General features: G+C 39.6%; 1 protein-coding gene and 1 non-coding gene across 2 annotated transcripts in view; both read right to left on the reverse strand.

Annotated features, from left to right (window-relative positions):
• Positions 1-23,534, reverse strand: part of LAMB3 (laminin subunit beta 3) — a 126,783-nt gene that overhangs the window by 86,142 nt on the left and 17,107 nt on the right. The window lies entirely within an intron of this gene.
• LOC119872774 lies at positions 4,707-4,812 on the reverse strand. Its single transcript, XR_005362791.1, has one exon. It is a non-coding gene; the product is annotated as a U6 spliceosomal RNA (small nuclear RNA).

The following is a 23,534-nucleotide window of genomic DNA, read 5'->3' on the forward strand; positions in this document are numbered from 1 at the left end:
ACAGGGGCCCCTGGGTGGCTCAGTCGGTTGGGCTGAGTCATGATCTCAGGGTCCTGAGACCGAGCCCTGTCTTGGGGGGTCTCTGCTCAGTGGGGGTCTGCTTCTCCCTCTGCCCCTCCCTACTCCCACTCTTTTAAAAAAATGTTAATTAAAAATTAAAAAAAGAAAAGAAAGAAAAAGAAAGAAAGAAAGAAAGAAAGAAAGAAGGAAAGAAGGAAAGAAAGAAAGAGAAAGAAAGAAAAGAAAGAAAGAAAGAAAGAAAGAAAGAAAGAAAGAAAGAAAGAAAGAAAGAAAGAAAGAAAGAAAGGAAGCAACTCTATGTATGCGAAAGATCTAAGAAATTAGGAATACATTTTTGTTGAAGGTTTAAGAAGGTAATTTTGGCCTAAATAAGACTGGTTGGAGACCAATTGCTTGGGACGAAATCTGAATGCAAAGGAAAGTTGTAGAAGGTTTTCTGAAGGGACATCTTGGAAAGGAATTTTAAGTGTGGTCAGGACAGACAAAGGTTGAAATGAATAGATTTTTAAAATACACTGATGGAGCGCCTAAGTGGCTAAGTGGGTTAAGCATCCAGCTCTTGGTTTTCAGCTCAGGTCATCATCTCAGGGTAGTGGGATTGAACTCCCTGTCAGGTTCCACATTTGGGATGGAGTCTGCTTGTGATTCTTTTCCTTCTCCTTATCCCTATCCCTCCCCTGCCCCTCACTCTCTCTCTGAAATAAGTAAATATAATCTTAAAAAAGATACACTGGTATAAGATTGAAATTCTGCATTCTCTCTGTTAAAAAGACACATTTTCTTGGATTGTTAGTCTGCTCTTGATAAGAAAATATAAACAGAGTTGTTTTCTATGCTCAGAAAAAACCAGTTTCTAGGTTTTTTACCTCATCATTGTCAGGTCTTTGATGATCTATAACCCTATTTAGGCATGTGCTTTAAAACTTTCTAAGGTTTTCCATACTTCTCCAAGATTTAAACTATAAATCAAGTCTGACTAATTAGGATTGTTTATTCGGTATGTTATATTCTGGTATAAGATCATCACTCGATATTCCGATTATTGAAGTGTTCTGTGTCGTAGAAATAACTGTATTTGCTTGCCAATTGCATCATAATGAATTGTCATATCAGATCATAAACATGTCCATTTCTGAGTTTTGGTCACTTAGAAGTGTTCTGATGCTTTTATAAAACATGTTTCCCTTCTCCCTCTGCCTGTGTCTCTGCCTCTCTCCATGTGTCTCCCATGGATAAATAGATTTTAAAAAATCTTTGAAAAAAAAGAAAAACATGCTTCATCTTCAAGGACATTCATGAAAAGGACATTTAGGACAAATACAAGTATTCGGTATCTTTACGATCCTAAAACTGAAATGGGTAAGAATATCCAGAACTAAAAAGCCACATTCAAACTAAATAAGGATTATTAACATGGGACTAAAAGAGTTAAGAAATATAATTACAGGGATGCCTGGGTGGCTCAGCGGGTGAGAGCCTGCCTTTGGCTCAGGGTGTGATCCCCCATTTGGGATGGAGTCCCACATCGGGCTCCTAGGGGGAGCCTGCTTCTCCCTCTGCCTATGTCTATGCCTCTCTCTGTGTGTCTCTCATGAATAAATAAATAAAATCTTAAAAAAAGAAATATGATTATAGTTTTTGTAACTATTGTTTAAAATATCGCTGGTTCTCTAATGTTCTCCCAGATTAAGGAAACTTTCTCTTAAGATATCTATGACTTAGAAAAATATAATAAAATATCCCTTTGTGAACAAACTGAACCATCTAACTTTTCTCTCTCTCTGAACCCTATGAAATTCAAAAAGTCTAAGTATTCTTTTTTTCAGGGCAGTCATAGTCATTTTCATAAATTCAATAAGAATCTGTTCTCCTTGTAACAGGACACCATCGAAAACATTGATTATTACCAAGGCTTTGACGGGAACGTCATAGTTGAGAGAGACATGCATAGACTAAGATATGACCAGACAGCTTCAAGGAATTGAGGTTGACTTTATGAAACATGGAGCCATAAAGTCCCATGGAAATGTTGGCCTGATACCTTGCTTATAGAGTTCCCAGCAGCCTTACCAAGTGAGTAAATAATGTCACTTCCTGGCAGGTGCAGGAACCTCAGGATACTTTGGGGACCTCAAGAAGAGGAATTCACCCAAATCTACAGGTATTGCAGGCATGTCTGATGGCAACTATTTGACTTGGCTTCTGGCCTTGAGAAGCTACTAGAAGTTCAATCTAGATTCTTTATGAAAAGTTCCAGCAAAACTGATTTTGAAAGATCTATAGGGGGCAGCCCAGGTGGCTCAGCGGTTTAGCACTGCCTTCAGTCCAGGATGTGATCCTGGGGACCTGGGATCGAGTCCCATGTCAGGCTCCCTGCGTGGAGCCTGCTTCTCCTTCTGCCTGTGTCTCTGCCTCTCTCTCTCTCTCATGAATAAATAAATAAAATCTTAAAAAAAAAAAAAGATCTATATGGCAAATTGCTATTTTTGCTGAACTTATGTAAATAATTAGTCCACATTTGTTAAAATTGGACTTGTTTTTAAATGAATCAGTCTTGATTTGACTATCTCCAGAATTGAAGGTGATTAGAGAAAGAAAAATAATATCTCAATAACGCACCTCTGTGAATGTTAAATTCTAGTTCTATTTGACTATTGTTTGACTTTGACTATTGTCTTTGACTATTGTTTGCCTAAGCTAGACAACTTGAGGTAAACTTCAGAGAAATTACCACAACATTTCATGTATAGACAATCTTCATGCCTGTTATTCTGTGGGGATAATAACAGGACCCCATGGGCATATGATTATTTGAACAGCTGGAAGATGGGATTAATTCCCCAACAATTGTATGTTTCAACTAGCACCTTGACCAGTTCTGTGTGGCTGGGATGATAATATCATTCCCTAAAAGTCAGAGCTTACCCCACTCCATGGGGTTAACTACGGGTTTGTGAAGATAATGGAGGACCCCACTTTCCTTATGATTGGATTGGATGATGCTGTTGGGGATGCTCTTATGTCCTGAGACAAGTCTCCTCCCACTTGCCAGTGATTCTTATAATTAGGATATTGTTAAGGCTAGACCCCAAACAAAGAGGGCTTCTTGGTGGTTTTGTCCTTTAGCCATATTTGTCCTAGGAACTACTTCTATTGATGTAAAATTGCAAATAGAGGCTTTAGCCAAACATACAACAGCCCTCCTGGTAGAAAACCCTCAAACTTATTATTGGACAGTCCATGACAGTGATGACTCCACATCAGATCCAGAGTGTCTTAGAGACCAAAAGCTACCAATAGATGATGAAAGGCTGACTTATTAAATACCAAGCTATACTTTAGATACACCTGAAATAATACTTAAAACTTGTCATACTTTAAACCCAGCTACCCTTATGCCTGGGCTTGACCATCATACTTTCATGTTAGAACATGACTGCTCAAAGATTATTGATTTTGTTTATTCTAGCAGACCAGATTTAAAAGATTCCCCTACTGGGATCCCTGGTGGCGCAGCGGTTTGGCGCCTGCCTTTGGCCCAGGGCGCGATCCTGGAGACCCGGGATCGAATCCCACATCGGGCCCCCGGTGCATGGAGCCTGCTTCTCCCTCTGCCTGTGTCTCTGCCTCTCTCTCTCTCTCTCTGTGACTATCATGAATAAATAAATAAAAATCTTTAAAAAAAAAAAAAAAAAAAAAAGATTCCCCTACTGAAAATATAGATGACAGTTGATTTACTGATGGCAGTGGTTTTACGGAAAAGGGGCTAAGAAAAGCTGGGTACACTATCAGTCACTCTAACTCAGACTGTTGAGGCCAAAGGCCCCCTGGCAAATATGTCTGCCCACAAAGCAGAATTAATAGTGCTCACTCGTGCTTTACAATTGGCAAAGGGCCTGAAAATTAATATCTATACTAACTCTAAATATACCTTCCTAGTCCTACAGGTCCAGGGAGCATTTGGAAGGAATGGGACGTATTACCAAGCCATAACTCCCCAATCAAATATGGACCTGAAAATTATGACCCTTCTTGAAGCTGTACTCCCATCTAAGGAGGTAGCTGTAATTCACCTCAAACGACGTCAAAAGGATATGACCTTAGAATCTAAAGGCAACAATCTGGCAGACCGTGCAGCCAGCAGGCGGCACAAAATAAACAAATCTTAAGTATACTAGTCTTCACCCCAATAAAGTCCATAGCTCCAATCTATTCAGACTAAGAAACTACAGAGCCCAGGAAGGAGGATATGCAAAAAATGCAAAGGACTGGCTTCTTAATAATGAGAGAAAAATCTTTATACCCACAAATAACCAATGGAAGGTCATACAGGGTTTACACCAGGCTACCCATTTGGGTAAGAAAGGCCCTGGGACAAATGGTTAACAACATCTTTGATGGAATTAGCTTAACCACCAACATTAAACAGGTCCTTCGATCATGTGCTGTTTGTGCACAAGCAAACCCAGAGGGAGCAACTGCCCCTGCCCTCTTTTAAGGCCAGTCCAAAGGCAGGGGACATATCCTGGAGAGGACTGGCAATTAGACTTTACACAAATGTCACCTTGTAAAAGATATAAGTACTTACTGTTTTTTTTAATTTAAAAAATATTTTATTTAAATTCAATTTGCCAACATATAGTCTAACACCTAGTGCTTATCTTATCAAGTGCCCTCCTTAGTGCAAAAATATGGAATGCTTCACGAATTTGCAAGTCATCCTTGAGCAAAGCCATGCTAATCTTCTCTGTATCGTTCCAGTTTTAGTATATGTGCTGCCAAAGCGAGCACTAAGTACTTGTTGGTTTATGTAGACACTTCTACTGGATGGATAGAGGCTTTTCCTTAAGAAACAGAAAAGACCACCGAGGTGACAAAAACTTTGCTAAGAGAAATTGTCCCTAGATTTGGACTCCCTTGGTCCCTATAAAGTGACAACGGACCATCTTTTGTTGCACAAATAACTCAGCAAATAGCTTGGGCCTTAACAATTCATTACCTTTTACATGAGGCTTGGCATCCACAACCCCCTGGAAACGCGGCCCTCTAAAACCAAATAACCCTTGATATCCTGACTGCAGTTCAAGGAGGCCCAGAATTAGAAAGTTGGCTTATTATTAGAATTATAATTAATAATTATTAGAATTATTAGTTGGCTCCTGAAAGGACCCAATGGCTGTGAGGCTCTACGTGTGGCCATGACTTCCCCCAGGCTGGAGAGACCACTTTACTCTGAGTTTTGTCTGGATGCATAGACACATTATTAGAACCATTACCAACCCAGCAAACCATCCAAATTTAAAACGATGATGACACATTCTGTGTCTCATTGGTATGACCACGTAGCATCCATCCTTGTTCCCTCTTTGAGCCTGGAGGATGCCGTTTGGCATAGGGAAACTTTTTTTTTTTTTAAGATTTTATTTATTTATTCATGAGAGATACACAGAGGGAGGCAGAGAGATAGACAGAGGGAGAAGCAGGTTCCTCTCAGGGAGCCTGATGCGGGACTCGATCCCAGGACCCTGGGATCATGACCTGCGCTGAAGACAGATGCTCAACCGCTAAGCCACCCAGGCATCCCAGGAAACTCTTAATAAGTACACTGCCAAAGCCCTAAATGACATTCAAAATAGCATTTCCCACTAAATACTGAAGTAACACAAATGCAAAAAGCAGTTTTACAAAATAGAATGGCAGTCGATGTTTTAACTGCTGCACGAGGTGGAACTTGTGCTAGTTTAAAAACAGAATGCTGCGTATGCGTTCCAGATGATCACAAAAACATTTCTGGGTTTCTAACTGACATGAAATTGGTGCTTTAAACAATACTTCTCGTTCCTTAAATGATTGGTTGAGCTCCTGCACTGGCAGAGGATTTCTGTCAACCATCAAAAGACTTTTATTTGGGCTTCTTTTTTCTTTTTGTTATTCTAATCAGGTTTTGCTGTTTTCTCCCACTTCTCTCCACCTGATGTTGAGACTCGTTTCCTGCCATAACTTCAAGCCAACATATGCTCCTTTCCACTCGGGAAGACCCACACGTGTGGTCTCCCTTGAATTCAGCTGCCTCTGCCTTTCATAGCTTCTATATATAAAGCCCCCAACTGCCCAATGTTGACCCACAGGTAGGGACATCGCTATGCCCCTATTTGGCCGGAGGAAGTTATGGAAGATAAGACCTTCCACCTTCAGCAACCTTAAAGATCTAAAGGTCAGAATTATTCAGGGGGGAATGATGTGGGAAACAAAGACAAAAGAAAAGTTAAATTTCCTTACTGCTTACAGCCCATTGACAAGTCCCTGGAACAGGCAGAGTGACCTTCCTCTGGGAGCTCAGCTGCCTCAATGTGGACACTCATTAAGGCAAAAGGCAGTCTTAGGCCGACCCCTCAGGACCCTGAGTCTACTTTAAACATAGAGAAATTCCTTTATAGTCTGGAAGCTTGGAAACTTCCTTTACCTCTACCCCCCAAGATAGATGTTAGCAATCATCCTCCAAGCATAAGGCCCACTGATAGACAGCTGAAGGGTCTCATGACTGAGTTTTTACTAAACAGTGATAAATGAACTTTTCCTGAAAATAGCCCCCTCAGGGTCCTGGAAATCTTGTTTCCAAAATATCTTGGAGGTTTGTGCTGTCCCTAACGCCCTCCTAACTTAAAAGTATATAATTGGCTACTTCTCATGACCTCAGCGCAGCTCTCTCTGCCCACAGGTCCTGTCCCTGTGCTTTAATAAAACCACAATTTTGCACTGAGGACATTCTTAAGAATTATTTCTTGACCATTTGCTCTGAACCCCATTTCCACATCACCAGAGACCCAAGGCTTTGGCTAAAGCTATTAAGGTGCATACAAGATTTTTCCTTTTGTCTTACTCTGTGTGCTAAGAGCTTGGCTTTGTGACCAGTGAGAATATTCTTCTCAGTGACCAGTTGAAAAGACTGGGGATCTAAACTTGACTCCCTCTCCCCCTCCCCGCCCCACCTTTCATCCTGTGCCTTGCCACCTTTCATTGGTGTTTGTTATGAGAGGTTCTAGCCCATAGGAACCTTTGTCCTCTCAACCTTCATTGCTTATGAGTGCTAGAAAGTCCCATTCCAATAGCACTTTCCTGGTGTCACAGATGAGCCGTCTATGACTGGAGGTGTCTTATTGGTGAGGGAACAGAAGGCTAGTTGAGGACGAAGCACAAGCTGACACCCTGCAACCCCCCCCCCCCCCCACACACACACACATACACGCACACACTCCTAGGTCGGATATGTATGACATTCCTCTAGGAAACTCCCAACTGTCTTAATGTTAATGCCTTGCTAGAAGGGAAACAACCTTACCTTGACAATGGCGAGGCCTCCAGCATCTTGTAAATCGTCTTCATTTAGCATATGAAATTTCTTTTGAAAATCTCCCTTTTCTTTACCTCTCCCAACTCCCAAGTATATAATCAGCTACCCCTTACAACCCTGGCACAGCAGCTCTTTAATAAAGCCACCTTTTTGCACTAAAGACATCTTAAGAAATCTTTCATGGTTGTCAGCTCTGGACCTCACCCCACCAAACCTCACCTGCCTTTTAGAACTACATCATTATGATTTCGTGGGAGACCAGAGATGCCATTTTCAGTACACTATCCTTACTGCCTGTCCAGGGAAGACCTTTTCTTTCTTAAACTAATCCTGGGAATAAACTTTTGGATCATGGGGGTGGCATCATCTAAGCCCTCTTTTTTTTTTAAGATTTTACTTATTTATTTATGAGAGACACAGAGAGAGAGGCAGAGAAATAGGTAAAGGGAGAAGCAGGCTTCCCACAAGGATCCCAATGCGGGACTAGATCCCAGATCTAGGCTGATGCTCAACCACTGAGCCACCCAGGTGTCCCATCTATGCACTCTTTGAATGTCTCTTGTGTCTTTGGTGAAGCTATTCAAAGGCTTATTGGTTTGCGTCGCTCTTAGTAGATCCTGCTTCTCAATGGCCAGATGACGAATCCTTTAAATTGGCTATATTTAAAAGAAAAATTTTCTTTACAGAGAGTTCTCAGTTGTCTTATTAGTATAACAGCTAGCCTTAGGGATTCCTTTGACAAAAGAACAAATTAGACTTAAGACAAAAATAAATGTCCACATTCAGTGCAAAATTTCCTAAGATCTACCTGTTTTTAACTTCCCTTTCCCTATGAGATGTACAGCCTATTCTCTAGGTTCAAAGTATGCAGGTTGTAAATGCTATATTCAGTATTCAGGTGTAAATGCTGAATGCCAGGAAATGAATTTAATAAAAACACCCAAGTTTGGCAGTGAGGCTGGCTTTGATCCTACCTCCCGGGGTTCTATAATCAGGATCTGCCGGCTTTAGGCATTCTTGTGCCATGGCCTTTCCAGGTGTACCCTAGATCCCCCACTGCAGAAGAATTCTTTCCTCTGGGTAGCAGCAGATCTTTTTAAATTGTAAAGCCTTTTTTTTATCCCCCCCGGAAAAATCCTACCAAATTTAGAGAGGAATTGGTTGATGACTATTCATAACCTCCCTTTCACAGAGGAAACAGGACCAAAATTTCTCCTAGGCCTTCCTACAAATGATCTCAAAAGGCTAATATTCGGGGACTAATAGAAGCCAAGGTTAAATTGTGTACCCAGGAAAAACGCTTATGTTGAAGTGCTTTATATAGATTTTACAAAGGCATAAGTCTTTGATTCCCATTTTACTTAAAAATCCCCCTGATATAAAGAAGCAAATTTAGTTTAAAAAGGAGGCCAGTCCCTTGATATTCAGGCTCTAATCCAGTTCTTTGGGGGAATTAGCAACAACTGTCTTTGTCTTACAAAGCTCAAAAAAAAAAAAAAAAAAAAAAAAAAAAAACAGAAATGCAACGCTAAAAATAGAAGTCAAAGCCCACCCATCTTTACTAATCCCCAAACCTCACATATTCCTTTCAAAATGTTTGTAGATATAAACAGAATATCAAACAAAATTCCCTTGTATTAAAAAAAAAAAAAAGGTGAATTGTTCATAGCAATTACCCTGAAATTCAAGGGGAAAAAACATTTTGCATTCTTTCTCTGTCCCTTGAAATTTTAAATATTATCATGTCTTTGAAAAGCAAATACAGCCCACCTGTACTGGAGACGGAAGGAAAAAAGGGGGGGGGGCTTCTTAAAACAAAAACTGCTAAAATGGTTCTAATGCCCAGACTCCAACACCTCTAATAATAGGGAGATATGCTCCCAGTCTCTACCTTGGAGAGAACTTGGATACTTACTCTGTGTCCTTGTGAGGCAAATTTTGTACCATCTTCTCTAGGACCTAAAGCTATACTTTTTTTTTTTTTTTTAAGATTTTATGTATTTATTTGAGAGAGAGTGAGAGCCAGAGAGATCACAGAGGGAGAGGAAGGGGGAGAAGCAGACTCAGCTGCTGAGCAGGGAGCCCTACTCAGGGGCTCCATCCCAGGACCCTGAGATCACAATGACCTGAGCCCAACGCAGGTGCTTCGGCTGAGCCACCCAGGTGCCCCCTGAAATACAAACTTAAGAGGGTTTTTCATCAGGAAAAAAGAAATAGAGGGAGGTATTTAAAAATGGGGTTTTTCTGTCCTCTCCACAAATATTAGTGAAAACAAAAGCTCTAAGATTTTGTTTCTATCTCAGTGTGTGTCCATATATGTTGTAAACATGAGATAGTTTCTCTACCTCCAGGTGGTATTGCTAAAATTAATTGGCCAAAAAGCTCTTTTAGTTGGTTGAAGGCAAGCATTTGTAAAACTTGGACATTCTAAAACTCAGAAAGGGAAACTAACTCAAATGCTTTTCCAGTTCACATGATCTGGGAAAATATTCAGTATTATAGAGCTGATTTGAAGTTGCTAGTTTAATGAAAATGGATTTATCTTTAGAGTTATCAGCATTAAATGTAAAACTTTCATTCTACCTATCTTTACTGAAAGTCAAATGAGTTCATGGGATATTTCTGTTGCAAAATTTCTTAAAAGAAAAAACAATCTTCAAATAATCATGGACTTTGTCTAATGCCTCATGATGTTTTGTGGGTAATCTAAACACAATTGTTAAGAACAAGAAAATTAAACAGATGTAAATAAGATTAAAAGGTTTGTAGGTAAACTTTTAAATAGCTTCCAAAATCTTCCATAACCTGAAACTTCATAAATTTTTGCTAAGTTAAATGACACATTGTTAAATTTTTTAAACATCTAGATCATTTCCAAATCAGATAAAAGAATAAAACATTAAATACTGAACATTTGTTTAACTATTTTTGTCTTATTACAGAGAAACTAAAGATAAATTCAAGTCTGCTAGTAAACATGATTTGTGCTTTAATGAAAGATTGTACTATGAAAAAGCACACGTTTCTAGAAATTATAAAATGTATTCATAAATTTGCCAACCTAAAGAATAGTGGTATAATAGCTCACAAATTGCTTACTATTTAGTTTTCATTAGAAATTAAGGTTTCTAAGAGAAATTTTTTAATAAATATAATTAAGGCTACTGAAAATAATAAAGGAAATAACTTTGTATGCAAGGAAAGTAAGATGTGTGTCTGGGGATAAAAAAAAAAAAAAAAAAAGGAAGCATGAGGAATGGGAACACATTTTTGTTGAGGGAAAAGAAAGGAATTTTGTCCTAAAGTGAGGCTGGTTATTTAAAGAGGGAAAACTTAGAACAAAATCCGAATGTAACCATGTTGCAGAAGATTTACAGAAAAAGAATCTGGAAAGGAATTTTATGTGTGGTTAGTATTGGCTAAGATTAGAGACAATTTCAGCAAGTAAATGAGTAATATTAAAAATACACTGAGGCAAAATTAAAATTTTGTCTTTCTCTTTGATAAAAGGACAAAGTTTTCTTGAACTATTGGTCTGCTCTTAATAAGAAGTTATACACAAAAGTTTTTCTTTACCTTTAAAATTATCCTCCCGGAAAACAAGCACTGTGTATTTTGCCAAAATAATTTCCTTTATTTATCAAGTCTGATTACTTAAGAAAACTGAGTCTTAATATTTAAAAGGCTAACCTTCTGTATTTGCCTTTAAAATCTTTTATTGTCAATTTGGTTGAATATATAGTAAACTATTGTTTCATAATAATTTATGATCCCAAAATGAAGTTCTAAAATGAAATCTTTTGACCACAATCTACCTGGAGTGTTCCAGAGCACTCCTGGAACATTCCAAAGATTTTGAGAGAAATTAAATTAAGGAGGCTTATTTGGCATGTTAAATTACAGGGGAAACATTGTCAAATAAGTAATACTAAATCCTCTTGGGTTATATTTATGTAGATATATTATTAAACTAAGCTTCTAAAAATTGTATGAAACTCCTAGAAATCCGATGTGCTAGTATGTTATTATCTTGGAGTGCTGTATGTCACAGAAATAACCAAATTTATTTGTCGATTGCATTGTAATGAAGTCTAATCAGATTTTTAACTATGGTCATTTGTAGGTCTTGTCATTTATAGTTACTGGTTTACTTCAATGCTGTTGCAAATGTGTTTCATTTTAAGTGAGATTCATAGCAAATCTCTGAGTACAGGGCAGGTTTCTAAGAGCATAAAATTGAACTAGGTAAGAATTTCCAAAACTAGCAGAAAAACGAGATTCAAAGAATTAATTAATACCTTGGGACTGAATGAAGAGGATAATTGTCATTTTTTTAAAGGATTTTATTTATTTATTCATGAGTGACAGAGAGAGGCAGAGACACAGACAGAGGGAGAAGCAGGCTCCATGCAGGGAGCCTGATGTGGGACTCGATCCCGGGACCCCAGGATCACGACCTGAGCTGAAGGCAGCACTAAACCACTGAGCCACCCAGCTGCCTGATAATTGTCATTTTTATAACTTTTGGTTTAAAACATTGCTGACATTTTTAAATATTTTGGTTTTCTAAATTTCAGGAAACTTTTTCCTTAAGCTGACTGACCTATAGCAATGTGATAAATTATACTTTTGTGTGTTTTGTTTTGTTTTGTTTTTTTAAATTATACTTTTGTATAATTGGTTGAAACATTTATCTTTTCCTCCCAACTGCGTCCCTCCAAAATTTAAATGTCTCAGTGAGTATTATGTTTTATGGCAATATATTTATTTGCGGAAGTTTGATAAGAAACTGTTCTCTTTATAACAAGATATAATTACAAATATTGGTTATATTACCAAGACTTGGACTAGAATGTCATATTTTAGGGAGATATACATAGACTCAGGTGTGACCAGACAACTTTAAGGAACTAAGGCTGACTTTATAGACCCGGTAAAGTCTCTTGGAAATATCAGCCTGGTACCTTGCTTTCAGACTTCCCAGCAGCCTATGTACTGAGTAAAGTCACTTTGTGATAGGTACAGAAGCTTCAGAATATTCTGAGGACTTCAAGAAGAGAAAAATTAACCCAAAGTCACAGGTATTTCAGGCAAATTCTGATGGCAAGTATTTGACTTGGCCTCTAGCCTCAAAAGACTGTTAAGGATTCAATCTAGATACATCTTATGAAAACTTTCAACAAAACAGGTTTTTTTTTTTTTAAGTTTTATTTACTTTTTTTTTTTATTTATTTTTTTTTATTGGTGTTCAATTTACTAACATACAGAATAACACCCAGTGCCCGTCACCCATTCACTCCCACCCCCCGCCCTCCTCCCCTTCTACCACCCCTAGTTCGTTTCCCAGAGTTAGCAGTCTTTACGTTCTGTCTCCCTTTCTGATATTTCCCACACATTTCTTCTCCCTTCCCTTATTTTCCCTTTCACTATTATTTATATTCCCCAAATGATTGAGAACATATAATGTTTGTCCTTCTCCGACTAAGTAATCTTTACACCTCACCTGTGACTTGAACCCATGAGTCCAAGATCAAGGGTTGCACAGTCTTCTGACTGAGCCAGCCAGGTGCCCCAAAACAGGTTTTTAAAAAGCCTATAATGGCCAACTGCTATTCTTGCTACTTTTATATAAATTATCAGGCCAAGGATTTTTTGTTTGCTAGCTTGCTTGTTTTTGAAACTAGACTTATTTTGCAAGCAAATTATTCAGCTATCTTTGGTAGAAATGGGGGTGACTATAGAGAGAAAATAGCTTTCAACAAGAGACCTGAGTAGTAAATATTAGATTCTAATACTGTTCATTATAAACTGGACTAGATCCTGATGTCTTCTAGTATCCTCTAATGCCTGACTATAACCCTCCAAACTAATGTTTTTGATTTTTCTCCTACTTCCTGAGTTGGATTCATTTGAGAACTAAATGCTGTTTTTCCTGAAGCCCTGCAAACTGAGTATGAACAACTTGATGTAGACTTCAGAGAAATCACCACCGCAGCACACATATAGGCCAGCTTCATGCCTGCCACTCTATGGGCAAAAATCTCACCAAAGACATTCAAACTACAAACCAGGAAAATCTGTTCCTGGCTGCTCTCACAGTATCTGAAGGCACTTCAAGCTTGACATCTAGAAATCTTTTCTACTAACTACCCTCAGAACTCAGAAACTGGTTTATAACTTGATTCAATCATTAACCATTGGTTTTCTTTTGTTTCCATAGAAATGCCTCTAATTTAATACCTAATTGCTTGAACCATTGGCCTAACTTTGAGGACACAACTGGATGACCGCCTCCTGAAATGAGTTTAGCTACACTGACCTATTGTCAGGACTGGTTCAGTGAGCTGAGACACTATCAGCTCAACTTTTAACGTGTGAAATGTCAGGGAAGTTTCAGAGGAAGGACCTGCAGACTGCCCCAAGATAGGCCACTTTGGCATGAACATTAATTTGAGTTAAAAGCAGTCAAAACTCAGCAGATTCAGGAAAAGCTCTCTATCTACCCCTCAACTGCTTGCTTGTACCAGAAAGAGAGCTATAGAGGAGATTCTTCTTTACCTAAGAAACTTATCTGTATAACAGGGCAATCTTTGTTTTCCAAACCATCTCCTTTAACCCTCCTGCGAATGCTCCACCTCCCCTCCACCTCCTTTGTATCTTCAGACCCCCACCCCTCTTCTTAGCTCCTGTAAGCCTCATGTTGCCTCACTGTCTCTGGAATATCATGTCTGTGTGGATTCCCCATGTGTACAAAACTAAACCTGATTTTCTCCCAATAATCTGTCTCACCTCGATTTGATGACTAGTCCAGCCAGAAGGACTTTGAAGAGCAGAGGAAATTCTATCCCACCTTCCACAGCCTCCATCATAGATTTCACTTTTTTAGGATTTTCTTTATTTTTAAAAAGATTTTATTTATTTATTTATCTATCTATCTATCTATCTATCTATCTATCTATCTATCTATTTATTTATTTATTGAGAGATAGTGACCAAGATAGCACAAGCAGGGAGGAGGGGGAGAAGCAGGCTCCATCCCAGGACCCTGGGATCATGATCTGAGCTGAAGGTAGATACTTATCCAACTGAGCTACTCAGGAGCACACTCACCACAGACTTCTATCATAATAGGCTATAGTAGCTCTTTATTCATTTCATTTACTGCCCTGTCTGTCTTCTTCTGGAGCATTTTATTTGCTTTTCACTCATAGGACCTGACCCAGAGTAAGTACTAAGTAAATATTAGCAAGTGAAATCTCCCCTCTGCTACCATGTGGCATGTATGTCCCCTTTCCTCCTTCCTACTTAGGGCCCTTTTGGGGGGCTGCCAGCGGCCAGGCTGCTGGGTTTCATTGTGTGAAGGTGAATGAAGCAGTCTGACTTCTGCTATCAATAGCCATAGTCAAGAATGTTTTGTCCACACCTAAGGCTCAATTTCCCAGTGTTCCCAGAGCTCTGTGCCACTTCTGGGACTTCCAGATAAAACACAGGATGCCAGGCAGCCCTGGTGGCATAGCAGTTTAGCGCCGCCTGCAGCTCAGGGTGTGATCCTGGAGACCCGGGATCAAGTCCTGCGTCTGGCCCCCTGTATGGAGCCTGCTTCTCTCTCTGCCTGTGTCTCTGTCTCTGTCTCTCTCTCTATGAATACATAAATCTCTATGAATACATAAAACCTGAATTTCAGATAAACAATGAATAGTGTTTTAGTATCAGTATATCCCATTCCATTATAAGGAAGGAAATTTTACCACTCTTTTTGGCACACTGATTATTCTTTTACGTCTGCCTGTCGTCTGTCTGCCTGTCGCCGAAACAAAACGTGTCAGCCTGATTATTCTAAGTTGGTTATTTTAAATAAACTGTGGGCACAAGAAAATCTCTGAAAACCAAGTATGAGTTACCTTTTTGTAAGAGACATTTACACGTATAGGAAAAATTCTCCATTTGTAAGGGGGTCTCTCCCTGTGCTAGGAAGGAGGGGGTGACTAATTCTCTAGAAACCGTTATCAATGGAGAAAGCATTGACTTAAATGTGCATAACCACCTTACCCTTGAGTACTGTGCTCTTCCTCGTAACTTCCCATTGCTGACTCCCCACCCACAACATCTTTTGTCTTTAGCTAGAGATAGTATTTCAGGGGTAGCTTCAGCCTATTCAGGGAGTTTTCCTAAGTCTCTCCCATCCCTACAGGAGGCATACATGTTATTAAACTTTTGTTTTGACTTTCTCCTGTTAATCTGTCTTATGTCAATTTGATTCTTAGACTAGCTAGGGGAATCGTAAAGGGCATAGGAAAAATTTTCCTCCCAACACAATAGTTGAGATTATACATAGCCCCAAAATGTATTTGCTACTTATATATATCCATGGTTTATGAAGTTTTGGAATATAGGTGTGGTCCAGAGCCGATGATCAAGAAAGAATTCTTGAGATGTCTTTGATGCAAAATGGTGGTTTTTATTAAAGTACGGTACAGGACCCATGGGCAAGAAAAGCTGCTGCCCCAGGCTTGTGAGGAGTGGCTGATTATATACGTGCAGAGTTGAGGGAGGTAAGGAAAAGGGAGATTCCAAAAGGATTTTCATATGGTAAGGAGGACCTACAAGATACTGGAGGACTTGCCATTGCCAAGTTAAAGATTGCTTTCCCTCTAGCTAGGCATTAACATTAACACAACTGGAAGCTTCCTGAGGAATGTCACACATATCCCATCCTGGGTAGGGGTCGTTTGTGGGATATTAGCTGTCCTTTGTCCTCAGCTAGCCCTGTTCCCCATCAGTTTATATATATTTGTTGATTATATAGCCTAAAAAGAACTTATTCTGCACTTCAAATTTAACTGGGTGTCTTGTATTTCTATCTGCTAATCTGGCAAACTTACTTCCCACCAAACGGGAGTGGCTCCTCTCTAAAGCTGAAGCATGGGTTTCCTAAGGAAACCCTCTTGGCTGAAGCTTCCATGCCACTTTGATGTGCTTCCTGAAAGCTGGACTCTGAATGACCAAGAAAAAAACATGAGATGGGCCAAAGCTGTGTGAGCCATGTGGTTGCCTTGCTAGAGTCGGCCTTCTCACCTGTGTGGGCCTCTTCCATTGTTCCTCATGCTACCCGTGTTCTACCAAAGTTGCCAGGGAGTAACTTTTTCACTTACTGTAGGTGGGCCCTATCTCTCCTCCATGCTCAGATGCATTCCATAGAAGTTAGACCAAAGGAAAAACCTGAAAAACTGCAACTACAGCATGTTTAGAATTATCTCTACCCCACTCCCACTGAGAGGCAGGGAGCAGACCATGTTCTGGGCCTCATCATGTATCTGTTCTTTCCCAAGAAGTTCTTGGCTCTCCCACACAAATGGATTCCAGGTAGCCTGCCTCCACAGTCTCCCAGCCACAAACTCTATGTGACAGATGAAGACAGGACAGCACACATAAGGCAGTGTATCTCATTTCTAGTTAATTTTCTCTGGTCTTGAGATTCCGTTAGTTAGAAAAGATGACAAAAATCTGTCCATTGGGAGTGGGGTCGTGCAGAAGGGTTGACAAAGAGGGATCCCTGGGTGGTGCAGCGGTGGCGCCTGCCTTTGGCCCAGGGCCCGATCCTGGAGACCCGGGATCGAATCCCACGTCGGGCTCCGGGTGCATGGAGCCTGCTTCTCCCTCTGCCTGTGTCTCTGTCTCTCTCTCTCTCTCTCTCTCTCTCTCTCTCTCTCTCTCTGTGTGTGTGTGTGTGTGTGACTATCATAAATAAATAAATAAAAAATTAAAAAAAAAAAAGAAGGGTTGACAAAGAAACTCTCCTCCACACCTCATTAGTTATGCTGGAGAAGGAAAAGGAAAGGAAGGAGTGAGGAGGAACCTGTGCTATATTAGATAAAATTATATGAAGTGATGGTTGTGTCCATCGCTAGGAGGAGATTTTGGCAGCCATGGTACAGACTGAGTTCCTAAAAGATAAGACCTGAGAAACTGGATTTGGGCGGGAGTGGGAAAGGTGAAGAGGAAAGGAGCATTTTATGTATGCATTCTAATATGCTAAGATCCTCTCCTGTTTCAGCATTTTGGCAGTGTTTTCCCAGGGAAAGGAGAATCTCCAAAATGAAAGGGTTCACCTACCTTTTATTCTGAGGTCTTCCTATTCTTCCCCTGGTAGGATTAGCTTTCAAAAAAGGAGATCGTTTCACAAAGCTACTAAACAGTCCTCAAAAGCCCCACAGCTGTTGCTGCCTCAGATATGACAGGTGCACCTTTCATGATCCACATTTATGCCAAATCCCTGGAAATTCCTCTTTGGCTGCCCCTCCTCACAGTCTCTCCACCCACAATTAGTCCTACCATATCTGGCCCATATCTCAAGGTCTCTTTCCCATCAATATCCTGCTCTTCCCACCTTGTTATTTCTTGACCCATTTATTCAGGTGAGAATGATCAAATCAGAACTCCTGTCTGGGCTGGGATAGGTACCCCCAGCTGAGAAGGACCCACTTTGAGTTTTTAAAAACTGCCAGGTTGTGTTTAGGTATTTCATGAAAAAGTCTGCTCTAAAATTTTTGTGCTTGATGCATTACAAAGGAGAGCCAGCATGAAGGAGTAGCTTCGTTGCCATGGCAGTGAAAGGAACTTTACTTGATTAGTGAAAATATGACTCAAAACAAATGCTGGGTGAAACAGTCATATTTCCTTTTGTCTATCTGTCTCTCTCTCTCTCTCTCTCTTTTTAACTTCGTTGAGAACCACTAGAAGAGAGTAGGCAGCGGAGCTGATAGGTTCTAACCAGAATACTGAATCCCAGTGATTTCCCTGGATTAAATCAGGCTGCAGGAAGAGTAATCTTCTCATTGCTGTAGCACCTCAGAAACACTAACCAGCAAAGTTCGGTGAATGCCTATTTTGGAGCAGGGCTTGGGGGAGAAGGAGAGAGACAAAGATAAAAAGACCCAGTCCATATCCTCCCCGAGCTTACAAGCTAATGAGAGAACCAGGCCTGAAGATATGGACATGCCGTGGATCAATGTTTATTACGTAATATGGTCAAAGTGAGGCACCATGGCAACCCCGAGACCCTCCTGGGGGTTTGAAAGGTCCATTATTTTCATAATCAGATGAAGACATTATTTGCCCTTTTTTCTTTTTCATTCCTTCATGACTTTTCTAGAAGCTACAGGATGTGTGATAATACAAAACATAATACATGTATAGTTATATTTTCTTGAGTTTTAAAAAAAAAATCTCAGTCTTGCGTGCTTGGCTGACTCAATCAGCAGAGCATGGAACACTTGATCTCAGGGTCATGAATTCAAGCCCCATGTTAGGCACAGAGCTTACTTTTTAAAAAAAATTCTCAGTATTAATTTCTTTTAAAGGAATATCCACTTATTAAAAAATTTTTTTAAGTAGTCTCTACACCCAACGTGGGGCTTGATGATCAAGAGTTGCATGCTCTACCGGTTAAGCCAGCCAGGTGCCCCCTCAGTTTCAATTTCTAATACATCAGTATCAATAGTAAAACCCACATATAGGTATACCTCATTTTATTGCTTTTTGCTTTATTGTGTTTTGCACATATTGTGTTTTTTATAAATTAAAGGTGTATGGCAATCCTGCATCAAGCAAGTCTATCAGCAACGTTGCTCACTTTGTGTCTCTGTGTTACACTTTGATCATTCTCATAATATTTCAGACTTTTTCATTATTATATTTGTCATGGTATGTGATCAGTGATCTTTAATATTACTATCGTAATTGTTTTGGGGCTCCACAAACTGTGTTCATGTAAATATGGCAACCTTAATCAAAAAATAGTGTTCCAACTCCTTACCGCCCGGCTGTTCCCTCATCTCTCTCCCTCTGTGATGGCCTCCCTATTGCCTAAGACACAACAATATTGAAATTAGGCCAACTAGTTACCCTACAATGACCTCCAAGTGTTCAAGTGAAAGAAAGAGGCACACATCTCTCACTTTTAAATCAAAAGCCAGAAATGATTAACCTTAATGAAGAAGGCATGTTGAAAGCCAAGATAGGCTTAAAGCTAGTACTCTTGTGCCAGTTGGCCCAGTTGTGGATTCAAGAGAAAAGTTCTTGAAGGAAATTAGCAATGCTGCTTTAGTGAATGATAAGAAAGCAAAATGGCCTTATTACTGATGTGAAGAAAGTTTGAGTCATCTGAATAGAAGTTCAGTCATAACCTTCCCTTAAGCCAAAGCCTGATCCTAACTCTCTTCAATTCTGTGAAGGCTAAGAGGTGAGGAAGCTGCAAAAGGACCAGAGGTTGGTCCATAAAGTTTAAGGAAAGAAGCCATCTTCATAACCTAAAACTGCAAGGTGAAGCAGCCAGTTATCCAGAAGGCCTAGAGAGAATAATTAATGAAGGTGACTATCCTAAACAACAGATTTTCTATGTAGACAAAGCAGCTTTCGATTGGAAGAAGAGGCCATCTAGGACTTTCATAGCTAAAGAGGAAAAGTCAATGCCTGGTTTCAAAGCTTCAAAGTACAAGCTAACTCTCTTGTTAAAGGCTAATGCAGCTGGTGACTTTAAATTGAAACCCATGCTCATGTACCATTCCGAAAATCCTAGGATCCTTAAGAATTATGCTAAATCTACCCTGCCTGTGATCTATCGGTGGAACAACAAAGCCTGGGTGACAGCACATCCATTTACAGAACATTTTAAGTCCACTGTTGAAAACTACTGCTCAGGAAAACAAATTGTTTTCAAAATATTACTGTCCATTGGCAATGCACCTGGTCACCTAAGGGGCTCTTACAGAGACATATAAGGAGATTAATGTTGTTTTCATGCCTGCTAATACAACATATCCATTCTGCAGCCCATGGATCGGATCAAGGAGTTATTTTGACTTTCAAGTGTTATTATTTAAGAAATATATTTCAGATGCCTGGATAGCTCAGTTGGTTAAGCATCTGCCTTTGGCTCAGGTCATGATCCTGGAGTCCTGGGATCAGCCCTGCAATGGGGCCTCCTGCTTCCCCCTCTCCCTCTGCTGCTCCCCCTGGTTGTCCTCTCTCCCTCCCTCTCTAAAGTAAATAAATAAAATATATATTAAAAAAAAGAACATTCATAATTCACGGAAAGAGGTTCAAATATCAACATTAACAGGAATTTGGAAGAAGATGATTCTATCCTTCATGGATGACTTTGAGGGATTCAAAACTTTAGTGGAGGAAGTAACAGCAGATGTGGTGGAAATAGAAAGAGAACTAGAATTAGCAGTGAAGCCTGAAGATGTGGGCGACTGGTTCAATCTCATGAGAATACTTAATGGATGAGAAGCTGATTATTATGGGTGAGAAAAGAAAGTGGTTTCCTAAGAAGTATTCTATTCCTGGTGAAGCTGCTGTGAAGATTTTTGAGATAACAACAAAAGATTTAGAATATTGCATAAGCTTAGTTGATAAAGCAGCAGCAGGTTTTGAGAGGCTTGATTCCAATTTTTGAAAGAAGTTCTGTGGGTAAAATGCCATCAAACAGTATTGTATAGTACAGAGAAATTGTTCATGAAAAAAAGGAGTCAGTGTGACAAACTTTATTATTGTCTTATTTTAAGAAATTGCCATAGCCACCCAACCATCAGCAACCACCACCCTGATCTGTCTGTCAGCAGCCATTAGCATTGAGGTAAGACCCTCCATCAGCAAAAAGATGAAAACTAGCTAAAAACTCAGTGGATAGTTAACACTTTTTAGCAATAAAGTATTTTTCAGTAGACATTTTAGGGAGCCTGTGTGTCTCAGTCAGTTAAGCATCTGCCTTTGGCTTGGGTCATGACCCTAGGGTCCTGGGATCCCCATGTTGGGCTCCCTCCTCAGTGAGGAGTCTGCTTCTCCCTCTCTCTCTGCCTGTAGTGCACCTTGCTTGTGCCCTCTCTCTCTGTCAAATAAATAAATAAAATCATTTTAAAAAAGGTAGGTACAGACATTTTAAAGACATAATGCTATTGCACACTAAATAGTATACTGTGTAGTGGAGATATAGCTTTTACATGCGCTGGGAAACCAAAAACTTTTGGGCTGTGATATTGGCTTTACGGTGTGGGTCTGAAACCAAACACGCAATATCCTCAGAGTATGCCTCTACGCAAAAATGGAAATACCCAATAATTTTTAAGATTGCAAAGGGATCCTGAGACCAAAAATTTTGAGAACTGCTAAGACTTAATATATCATCTACCATTACATGATGTCCTCATTGCTCAGCAACACATTTTATTGGTTAAATTATTTCATTTGTTTCATGAAAATTACTTTATTGAATGCTTTCTCTGTATCCTTATTTTCTAGCACAATAACTAATTATTAAAATGTCTTTTTCTATGTGCCTGTTTGTGTCTAAATGCGTCTTTTGAGCAGCACAATGTGGACTTCATTTTTTAGTTTAGCCAGCAATCATCAATAGTTGATGCATTTGTTTTATGTTCTACCACCTGCAGTTAATCTTACTGTTATTTTTGCTTTCTTTAAATTTATGCTTTCTGTAGCGCACCTTAAGTTTTTTTAAAGATATTATTAATTCATTCATGAGAGAGAGAGAGAGAGAGAAAGAGGCAGAGACACAGGCAGAGAGAGAAGCAGGCTCCATGCGGGGAACCCAATGTGGGACTTGATCCCGGATGAGCCAAAGGCAGATGCTCAACCACTGAGCCACCCAGGTGTCCCTGTAGTACACCTTAAAATCTTTTTTTTTTATATCAGATAATAAAGTTCCCTCATCTATCTTTCTATCGTATCAGCAGCATCATATTTTAAAGCAACTTTTTATTGTTTTCTATAACTTTGCTATTCATAGGATAGTATTAAGAAAATAAAACTTTACATTTCCTTCCCTCTGGAGATGAAGATGGAGTCTAGTCTGTAACATGTCTTGACAGCATAAAGTCTTTTATAAAATTATGCATATATACCTTGTAAGGTGTAAGGTATGTCAGGATGTAAGGTAACTTCCCACTTGAATTTTCTTCATTTTTTTTTCTACTTTGTCCTCCATAAATGTTGAGCACTAGCTAGCCCTCAACTGTTGTCAAATCTCCATTGTTTTCTGGAAGTGAACTTCACAGCTGTGAGCCTTTGTTGACACATTATTTCATCTCCTGTGGGTCTTAAATTATTTTCCCTTACCCTGAAGTGAGAACTCAGTGACTGTTCCCATATACTATACTTTGGGTCATAAATCAATTTCTCTTAATCTTGTGTGAACCCCCTAACCCCTGCCCTCAACTCATATTCCTTCTCCCAAAACACAGGTACCCAATCTTATCCTAACAGTTTAGTGGTTTTCTTGACTCTTGATAATTTGCAGAATTCTATACCTGCCCTATGATGCGGGAATTTTTATGGCTGGTTAGTTGGTTTTAAGTTGAAAGACTTAACAATAATATATCTTAAATTCTTTTTTTTTTTTTTTTGAGGGTTGTTCCTTACTGAATTCTTGCTACAGACATACCAAAGTGGTTATTTCTGTATTTCTGTGATATACTCTAAATTACTAGGGGTTTTCATCTCTGATCCTTTGATTGTTACTAGATCATTGTTTAGCTGTATGTGGGCTTTGGGGGCTAATTTTGGTTCAATAGTGCTAGTTATTTTTGCTCCTGGACCAGATCTCCTCTTCCCTACATCTTCATGTGTCTTGTTCCTCTATAGCATTTATAAACCCAGTTTAATAGCTTAGTGCCTTTTTTTTTTGGCACTCATTATTTCTTCTTTATTTGCTGTTAAAGTAATAAGTGTACGTTCCGTTGCACTTGCCTGAGAGTCTTGAACCAGTCTTGGGTTTCCCGCCATCTGGGTTCTGGCTGGCTTGCATTCCCCTTTGATGTTGTAATACTTGTTCATTGAACTTGAGTGTGGGGCTTATATGGCTTGTTTGCTTTTTGTTCCCCCCCAAGATGAGCATTTTTTTCTTAAGCTTATTTTTCTGTTTTGTGCTGTTATTTTTAATTGCTTCCGACTGGGAGGTGGGGCCAAGAGTGAGATTTGGCTTCTATTTGGCTCTCTTTGCTATTACTCACATTTCCCCAGAAGCCCCGCACACACTTTCTCTCTGCCTTTGACATACCACTTTTGAAAGGCCGTTGATTCTTGGCATAAATGGTGTTAAGAGGAAGATGGGCTCTGGGTAGGGATGTTCAGGAATCCAGTCCTG

This window comes from Canis lupus, chromosome 7, assembly GCF_011100685.1.
Source record: "Canis lupus familiaris isolate Mischka breed German Shepherd chromosome 7, alternate assembly UU_Cfam_GSD_1.0, whole genome shotgun sequence".
Lineage (NCBI taxonomy): Eukaryota > Metazoa > Chordata > Mammalia > Carnivora > Canidae > Canis > Canis lupus.